This window comes from Peromyscus eremicus, chromosome 4, assembly GCF_949786415.1.
Source record: "Peromyscus eremicus chromosome 4, PerEre_H2_v1, whole genome shotgun sequence".
NCBI classification, from domain to species: Eukaryota; Metazoa; Chordata; class Mammalia; order Rodentia; family Cricetidae; genus Peromyscus; species Peromyscus eremicus.
This window is the reverse complement of record NC_081419.1, coordinates 7,412,662-7,422,770: the sequence shown is the minus strand read 5'-3', so window position 1 is coordinate 7,422,770 and position 10,109 is coordinate 7,412,662.

The window sequence follows — 10,109 nt, the reverse complement described above, 5'->3', positions numbered from 1 at the left end:
GGCCCTCACCGCCATGTTAGACCAGCTGACTCTGTGTATGCAGGACATCTTGAGTGGAATTTGTCTTGCCGCTTGAAGTTGGTCATGAGGATTAGCACCAAGAAAAGCTACACATCTCACCAGGATGCCTGAGTTAAAGTCCTCTTCCTTCTGAGAGGTCTATACTTTTGCTCTGGAGACTGACAAATTGTGGATTCAGTTCCTGACTGGGTCAGTCATTAGCTGAGTGACCCAGAAAAGTCTCTTGGAGGGTGTCTCCTCATCTGTACAGTAGGGATAGTTGCAACATCTGTGTGTGTTGCCAGGAAGAGCTTCCTCTGCACAGTGTGCACAGCAGGAGCTAAGAGCAGCCAGTTCTCACTGTTGCTGGTGAGGTTGAAGCGGCCATTCCTTTCCTACTTGGAAAGCTCAGAAGCAGCTTCCAATGTTTTGCATTGGCTAAGACAAATCACACCCTCCCCAAATTAGTGTATCTGGGCAGACCTGGAGAGTGTTAGCGCCTCGCTCAGAAATGTAACAGTTCGGATAAAAATGTTCTCTCACATGAATTAATGCAGTAAGAACTCTAAACTTGTTTTCCTTTAAATTAGGAAGCGCCCTTCATGAATATCCATCACAGAATGCCATTTCCTCCCTGTTTTTTTCCCCTTGCATTGAGTTTCATCAGCATCACAATGCTTCCTGCAGCCCTGCTGCTCATCGGGCTGCTGCAAGACTGGGTTTGGAATCACAAGCATCTTGACTGAGAATAATGGTCCTTTCTAGTACCTCAGGCACTTCCAAATTTGTCACTTTCCTGTCTTTTCTTGGAAGTGTAACTGGGCATTTTTAAAGGAAGTGTAGCATCTCGTGAAGCTGCAGTGTTTCCAGGTGAGCTGGGAATCAGCCACCTTGCAGATTTTGCCTCCTACCTGTCTGTCCTGCACCTCCAGGGTCTTGAGTAGGACATTTTAAGTGCTGAGGGTATAGCTGTGCTGGCAGTCCAGAGGTCTTGAGTTACTTGCTTGGTTTAGGGTGCATCAACTAACCCACACTGAGAGCCTCTTGTGAGGTCCCTGCCTAAGAGCTCATCTCTGGGTGTGAGACAGCTCCCATTGCGGGTCTGTGCTTTGCTCTGGTTGTCATGGGGAGATCATTCTGAGGCTTTACCCATGATCACTGGGGAGGGGACTTTAGGTCCGTGTGTGTTGTTTTGTCCAGGTGACATTTAGGAATCCCTTGTTTGTAGGCTCTCTGTGGCACAGGTTGTAGTGTACAAGGATGTTACCAGTTTTTGTGTTCCTTTTCCTCACATGTAGTGTTAGGTAGGTGTGGTGCTGATTTTACTTTCCATCCTAGTCAGTGGAAGTGATGTTTAAGAGAGCATCAGATTTGTTGACTCTGACCTGCTGCTGCTATGTTAGAGGGTCTCTTTCCTGAGGAGCAGGTGCATTCTTTGGTTCTCAACTCTTCTATATTTATTTATCTATTTACTTGCTTGCTTGCTTACTTATTTATTTATGGCTCTGTAGTGCTATGTCCTCTCTAGTTTTTAAAGTGTTGGTCAATCACTAGTCTCCCACTCCCACACCATACTGCCACTGGACAGCCTAAGCTGAGCTTGCCCTTTCTAGACTCTCTTGTGTCCCAGAGTGGATGCCAGCCCACACCCCTAGTCCTTGTGAATCCTCTGGACTCAGATTCACTGTGGCTGACCCGGAATCCCATTTCCTTCTGTAGCCCCATGTTCAAGTCTCTGCACGTGATATTCCTGCTGTGCTCCTTGTATCGGGACTGTGGCCACTCATACTTTGCATTTGCTAGTCAAGTAGCTGAGTTAAATCCCTAAACCCTTAATGGGTCCACTTAATATGTGTGTGTGTGTGTGTGTGTGTGTGTGTGTGTGTGTGTGTGTGTTTTAAATATTGGCCACAATTTGTAAAAAAAAAAAAGTCCCAGAAACCATGAAAGCCTAGAAAGATGGAAAATAATAAGGAAAAGGTGTGTCTCAAATGCATAAGCATGTGTGCACTATTCTGTCATTTGTTACCACAAAGCTACAGTAAGATGTTAGTTTATCAACATGTATGTATGCATAAATGTGAACTAAGTGCTAGGAAAATGTAAACAAAGATGCAGTATTATCTCTGGAGTCAGAGACAGGAGGATTGCTACAAATGGTGAGTTCCAGGTGAGCAGTCTCAAGTCTTAGATCGAAGCTGCCTCCGGCTGCTCTGCCATGCTCACCAGCTCCAGTGACTGGGATGTGTCGTCAGTTAAAAGTGCCCTCCTGGGGTGGTTGTGTGATTCTCATGGATAATACCTGTAACATCGGACTGTGTGTCAGTTGACTGTTACCGATGAGACTTTTAGTCAATAGCAGGTTATTAGTGGTTAAGTTTTTGGAGAATCAAAAGTTACTCGTGGATATCGTTAGCACCTTAACCCCTATGTATGTTGTTGAAGAGAAAGCTGTAAAGCTGGGCATGATGGTGTGCACCTGTAATCCCAGTATTTGGGAGGCAGAGGTAGGAGGGTTGCCTTGAGTTTGAGGCCAGCCTGGCCTGTAGAGTAAGACCCTGTTTCAAAACATGCAAACAAACAAAGAACAAAATGAGTCAACTGTAGATTCTTTTGAGAAATGAGCATGGGAAAAAATCATGTGCGTAGATTGTTCTAGACTTGGCTAGTTTTAAGTGCATCATAGAGCTCCTTCCATAGTGAAGCAGACACAGTGTATCTATCTGTTCGTTTTAATAACTGCATTGTATTTCATTATAGATTTGGAATTTTTTGTTTGTTTTGGACAGAGCTTCTCATTGTTGCCTAGGCTTCCTTCAAACTCCAGGGCCCGAGTGGCTGTTCTGCCTCAACCTCCCAAGTAGCTTGGACTTCATGTGCATACCACTGCACCCTGCTTTTTCTTAACCAATCTTTTGTGGTTGTTTCTCTTTTCTGGTTGCAGCAGGAGGTTAAAAAAAAGGCACAGTAGAAGCCTTGTTACATGCATATATACATATATATATATATATATATGTACATACACATTTCTACAACATACATGTACACACGCTTCTGCAAGCACTGTATCTGTATTCTAAATTTTTTTTAAAGATTTATTTATTTATTAATGTATACAGTGTTCTGCCTGAATATATGCTTGCACACAGAACAGGGCATCAGATCTCATTACAGGTAGCTGTGAGCCACAGTGTGGTTGCTGGGAATTGAACTCAAGACCTCTGGAAGAGCAGCCAATGCCCTTAACCTCTGAGCCATCTCTCCAGCCCCTAAATTCTTTTTTAATTTTTTTTTTTTTTTTTTTTGAGACAGGGTTTCTCTGTGTAGCTTTGCGCCTTTCCTGGAACTCACTTGGTTTAAAATAATTTTTATTGCACTCATTTATGTGCGGGTACACATGCATGTCACTGCACTTGTGGGGACAGCATGTCTAATGACAACTTGCAGGAGTCAGTCCTTCCTTCTGTGGGTCATCAGGTTTGGTGGCAGGGCCTTTATCTGCTGAGTATCTCTCTGGCCCCTAGACCCAGTTTTTAGCAGTTGCTTTAGACCAAAAGCCTTTTATGTGTGGATAAATACCACCAAGTTATCCCTCAGGATTACATTGGTCAGCACTTAAAAGCTTACTTACATCTAATGGCTTGGATTGTGGTGTGCCTCAGTGGTAGAGCAATTGCCTACTGCATGCAAGGTCCTGGGTTCAATCCCCAGTACTGTCCCCTACCAAAAATATCATTTTGTTCTTTTTGTAATTCAAATGTCTCTATAATCATGAATAAAGTTAAAACATGTTTTTGTCTTTTCTAGATCTTTTTTTTTTTAGCTGTCAGTATCCTTTGCCAATTCTTTGGGAAACATTTTTGTGTCAGTCCAATTTGATTAACAAAGAATTTAGAACTAGCCCAATATCAAATCTGTATGCATTTCCTTTCAATCTGCCATTTACCTGTGGCCTTTTAGAGAGAAAAGTGTGTTTTTCATCATACATTTTTATGTAGTTCTGTACGTTTGTCTATCTGTGCCTTTGTGGCTTCTGGAATTGATGTCATGCCTGGGAGAGCTGTTAAGCCAATGTGTATGAGTTCACCCAGCTCTTTTTTAGTTATTTTTTGGTAATACACAAGTCTTTAGAATACTGTTGTAAGAATATTGATGGTATTCAGGGGAAAACCAAACTGAACATTGCTTACTCGTTTTTAGGACACCAGCAAGCAGGCAGCCACTTTGAAGGCTGCAGGAGCTGGGTTCTGTATTGGCCAGGCCTTTCATTTGGTCCTGCCCTACAGTGACATCCCCTGAAGAGTGTCATTGCCTTTTGTGCCTTCTTTGTTCACACCCAAGGGAAGGAACGGGCTGGTCACTGATGTCCCTTCTTAGCTCAGTGTTTTTGTTAGTTTCTGCCCAGTCTCTTCTTCTAGAGCTCCCTCAGGTTAAAAACATCACTGTGCGGGGGGCCTGGAACTGAGTTTAGGGATCAGGTCATCTTGCGTTTCACAGCAGCTCCTTGTGCGGCACCCACAGTGCAGTGGTGTGTCTGGGCTTTTTCTGGTGGGGTTGTGTAGAGCTTTCAAGTAGCTTTACTTCTTAACCCCATTGCCACCCGGTCTTGTATTGGGCCTTCTCTTCCCTTCCTCTTTGGTCTTTGGGGTGAATGGTAGTTGATGGACTAGCCCCTATGTCTGTGGCCATGCCACAGTGCTAGGTTGTGTGAATGGCCTCCCTCAGTGTGCCCAAACTATACCCTGAACTCACCTTGTCAGTTAGAGCTCCCCAGTGTCCTCGTGGCTCACTGAGTCCTGTGCATGGCTCAGCATTTACTCTTGTTCTTCGAGCTCCAGGCTCAGTGCTGCTTTGTCTTCTATTGAACTTGGCCTGAACCTGTGTTGTCTTGGTGGCATCTGGTCTCTGAGATGTCCACCTTGAATCACCAAAGGGCTGTCACTCGAGCCCTAGCTTTGTGGTTTCTAATTAATTAATGCTTTTGTATATAGAGAGGTCTTTTTGCTTAAACCAGGTATAATGAGCCAAAAAAAGGGGGCCTGAGGGATCCAAGGGCGTCAAAATTGATCTTGGAAGAGGGCATGTACTTTATTAGGGGTGTCATCTCCCCCCTCGCCCCTCCTCCCCCCAATGTGTTCCTGATCATAGCTCTTACCTGCACAGGTTTGGTTTTGCTTTCAGAAAGGATCTGTTTGTAGCCTAGGCTGGTCTCCTGTCTTCCTGTGACTCTGCTGGGAGGGGGCATGAACAGGTGGTTTTGATCTGGAAAGAGGACGCTTTGAGCATTTGTACTTTGAAGATCTGTTACTGAAATGCCTTCACTGTCTCAGCAATAGGAAGGTGCTTGCCACTTGTCCCTGTCACCTCCCTCCTCTTCTGCCTGTGCTGCTTTACTTCCTCTCCTGGGCCCGTGGAAACGGTGCTGGCAAAGTCAGCCTCTGGGAGTCTTGGTTTCCTTGTCTCTAAAAAGTTGGGATGCACAGGGGATCCTTGAAGTGAGGTGTGCAAGCCTTGACATTCTGCCTAGCATGAACCCAGCATTCAGTAAGTGATGATCATGCCCGGGAAGGTGGAGGGTGTGTGCCTGCAGGTGACATTAAAAGAGCAGGAAGATTATCTCTGGCTGAAGAAGCAGAGAGGTAGGTGAAGGCGTTAGGGAGCAGTAGCAGTTCAGCTAGTTCCTGTGCTGGGAAGCGGTGTCTCCTGTTCTTACCCACAGCACAGCTTTCACAGACCAAAGCAAAATAGCTGTTAATGGCATCATGGGAAAAAAGGCAGCTGATATGTGCTTGTTGTTAAAGTTAAAATATTACAGGGTAAACGGCTAGGGTTTTTTTCCCCCCTGTTATAATGTGCTAGGAAGACATGATTAATCTGCTAAATTAAAGAACACTGATCCTAATGTTTTTAGTGAGTGGAATAATCAAATTCATTATTGTTTTCTGAAGCAGCTGCAAACTTAATCTAAATGAAAAATGAATATAAATCACATCTCTGCATTATCAAAAATGAATTCGATTCCCATCTCTCCCTGGGTTGGGAGAAAGCTGCATTAAGCCCATGTCAAACTGCAAGACGGGGACTTTTGTGAGTCTTTGCATTCCCTGTGGTTTGCTGTGTGTAGGAGTTGATGTTGAGTGAGTATTTCCTCTAAGTGTAGAGAAATAATTTAAGTCCCTGGTTAGTATGCCATTTACTGATTGCAATTAAATCTTAGTGCAGCACAAATGACAGAGGCTAATTTCCTTAATTTACAAAGAGTTCTGACAATCCAGTAAAACAGCAACTGTAGGCAGAGGATAAAAAGAGACAGTTCATGGGGGCTGGACAGGTGGCTTAGAGGTGAAGAGCACTGGCTGCTCTTCCAGAGGTCCTGAGTTCAATTCCCAGCACCCACATGGTGGCTCATAGCCACCTATAATGAGCTCTAGTACCCTCTTCTGGCATGCAGACAGAATACTGTATACATAATAAATAAATTAAAAAAAAAGCAGTTCAGAGACTGTCTGCCTTCAGCCTGCCATTGACAGATTGCCATTAAGTCTGAGAAACATGGCAGCCTCACTGATAGAAAAACACATGCATATGTATCAGAAGAAGGAGGTACTGTATTCCTCCCTCCAGTTAAGCAAGGTGAAATAGTTTAACGCTTGATGCTGGTAGTTGTGGGGAGCAGCTCTTCCCTGTGGTTTGGGGCAAATAGGCACTTGCCATTGGTCTTTTAGGAGGTGCTTTGACATTATAGGTTGAAATGCAAACCTCTCAGGTCTGCAAAGGGTTACAAAAGAGCTGAGCTGTCTGTCAGGTGTCGCCATGCTGTGTGTGATGGCTGATTAGTTTGCTTCCTGGTTTAGCATTAGTTGACTTTGGTTAAACCCATTATGCCACAGCTGTCCATGGGGCTATGAAATTGGAAAAAATGAGATTGATGAGTAAGTGCCTCTATCGGAAGAACTTAAGGTATATTAAATATATTTCTTTCTTTAAAGAATTTATGTATGGATGCTTGTCTGTCTCTATGTGCATCATATGCATGCAGGCACCAAGGATACCCGAAGGGGGCATCAGATCCTCTTGAACTGGCGTTACAGATAGCAGCTGTGAACTGCCATGTCGGTGCTGGGAACCAAACTTGGATCCTGTGCTATAGCAGCCAGTGCTCTTAACTGCTGAGCCAGCCTTCCAGACCTCGTTACATTTCTTAGGACCTGAGCACATGCTGGTTAGTACACGTTCAGCATTCTGGGAGGGACTCCCAGCAGTGCTTTCCTTTAGAAGAGGCACTGGATTGGGAGGAGTTTTGTTAGTTCTGTGCTGGGCTCTGAAGGGCCATGTGATATGCATATATTTTTACTTGAAAGACAAACATTTAAAAACTTATTTAGAAACCTAATATAGCCAAACGGTGGTGGCATATGCCTTTAATCCCAGCACTCAGGAGGCAGAGGCAGAGGCAGGTGGATCTCTGTGAGTTCGAGGCCAGCCTGTTCTACAGATCGAGTTCCAGGACAGCCAGGGCTACACAGAGAAACCCTGTCTTTGGAAAATACAAACAAAAAACCTAATATAAAGTTGGCCTGTTAAAATTCCATGAAGGGGAGAATTAAGAAGCTGCTGTTGTTAATGAACAGAAGATCATGGGTGAAGTTAATGTCCGGACAAAGTCTCTCTGAGTTCTGTCCTGGGACCGCTAGGATAAATCTGGCCATGGGGTATAGAACTTGAAATTACACCTTTTGTTCTTAGTCTGGGAATGTGTCTAGAACTGAAATTACCTGTGAACTCACCTTGCCGATCTTCCAGCAGCTTCTTACTGAGTGTTGCTGCAGAAGGAAGTGTCACTGTGCAGCACAGGAGAGCACCCCCTTTCTCCTTTTGCAGAAAGATGGGATCCTCTGGTGTCAGCCTCGGTGTGCTGTTTTCCTGTATCCCTGCTTACACTGGTCACGTGGGAGAGGAGGCCTCTCCGAAGCCCCCTTGAGCTTTATGCTCCATCGTAAAATGCTTTGTCACTCTCCTGGCTTTCTTGGGTTTTGTGAGGTATCCACACCTTCCTTTCACCCTTTGATTTGCTGTTTAGACATCTTGTGCAGAAACAATGCTGTGAGACACAGTGACATCTGTCCTTTTCTTAGGTGAGGGCTGCACTTTTGAAAGTCTTGCCAAATGGAGAGAGATTGCATCTCTTGTTAAATTTTGTTTGTTTACTGATGAAATGTTTATTTTCTCTGTCTAAAAGGCTATTTTTATTCCTTGTTTTTAAAAAGCATCTGCTCATATTTATGGAGTTTTCATTTATGATATTTAGCTTTTGTTGATCTGTGAATCTCATACTTCTTTGCCATGCATTTTATAAGTTCTTTTCATAATGTTTTCTGCCCCTTTTTTCTAAGATTTTTGTTTGTGTGTTTGTTTGTTTTTCCAGATAGAGTTTCTCTGTGTAACAGCTCTGGCTATCCTGGAACTCAGGCTGGCCTGGAACTCACAATAGATTCTCCTGTCTCTGCCTCCTGAGCGCTGGGATTAAAGGCGTGTTCCACCACTACCACCGCCCAGCTTTTGTAAGCATTTCCAAGATAAAAAAGTTTTACTTCTGTAGTTAGACCTCCACATTTGTACTTGGACATGTCTTCTCTCCAGGAAGGATTTAGCCATGAAGTTTATCACATTCCCTAAGCCACCTCTATTTAGTAATTGACCTTCCTTGAAATGGCCCCTGAAATGGCTGATCTCCACTGAGCTGCTGTGGCCCCGCTCTTCCCCTTGTGTTGTCCCTGCTGAAGCAGGAGCTTCAGCACGTCCTTCCTTCCTCATCTCTGGCTGCATCTCTTGACGCATGTGAGTCCTTCTGTGGGGACTGCTTCCCTGCAGCACTCTCACACCTCACAGATCTTGATAATCTTCATGCATCTTTTTGGTCTTATTTAAAGCAGCATTTGCTCAAGTGGCCCTCTGTGACCACGCCCTCTCTATAGATGAGCTAGTCCGTACCAGCATTCATGGTGGAAGGAGTCTAACTCCCCAGTTGCTTGTGCTGACACAGCAGACTCCCAGTTCACTCACACTCACCAGTGAGTTAGAACCCAGTGTAGCCAAGAGTCAGTGTGGAACGTTGAGAAATTTAAAATGCCGTGTGATAATGTTTACTCTATTGGGCTAAATTAAATTTATTGGGCTAAATAGTTTTTGTTTTTTACTTCACAAGCATAACTGCTAGGTGGGCTAGGGTACTATATAGCAGTGGAGACTTAGCAGGGCTCTGGGTTCTGTTTACACTGTGCTGGGGGTGGGGAGGCTTGTTTGGAGGATTGGTAACTACTAGAAAACACTAAACAATGTGGCTTGTATTATTGGACATCAATGTTCTGGAATAGATGCGTTTAAAATTTTTTCGAGAAAGGGTTTCTCTGTGTAGCCATGGCTGTTCCGGAATTTGTTCTGTAGACCAGGCTGGCCTCACATTTACAGAGATTCACCTGCCTCTGCCTCCCAAGTGCTGGGATTAAAGATGTGCCACCACCTACCAGCTTTAAATCGTTTTAAAGAAACTTATCAAAAATTCCGCCGGCCTGCATTATATTTATGAATTCATTTTAGAAGACAGCATTAATCTCTATAGCATTGTCTCACAGCCGAGGTACATTTCATTTGCCCTTATAAAAACTCCTTTGTAAGATAGTGGGCCAGTGAAATGGCTCAATGGGTAGGGGCGCTTGTTACCGAGTGTGGTAACTGAGTTCAAAACCTGGAATCCACATGGTAAAAGGAGAGATAGACTGCCACAATTGTCCTCTCTCTCTCTGTGTCTGTCTGTCACACACACTCATGCACATTATAAAAAAGAGGATACTCTTCCTTTTGCCCCATCTTATTTATGGCCCCAGATTCCTTAGACCTCCTTGCTGTTGTATTGCCGGTTGTCGTACCTCATTCTGACATAACAGCAAGGGATCGCTTGTGGCTTTTGTTTAAATAGTATCTGTATGTAACCCGAATTTCGTTTTTTCTTTGTTCTTTTCTCTCTCTGTCTTGTTTTTTTCAAGATGTGGTTCCTCTGTGTAGTCCTGTCTGTCCTGGTACTTACTCTGTAGACCAGGCTGGCCTTGAAC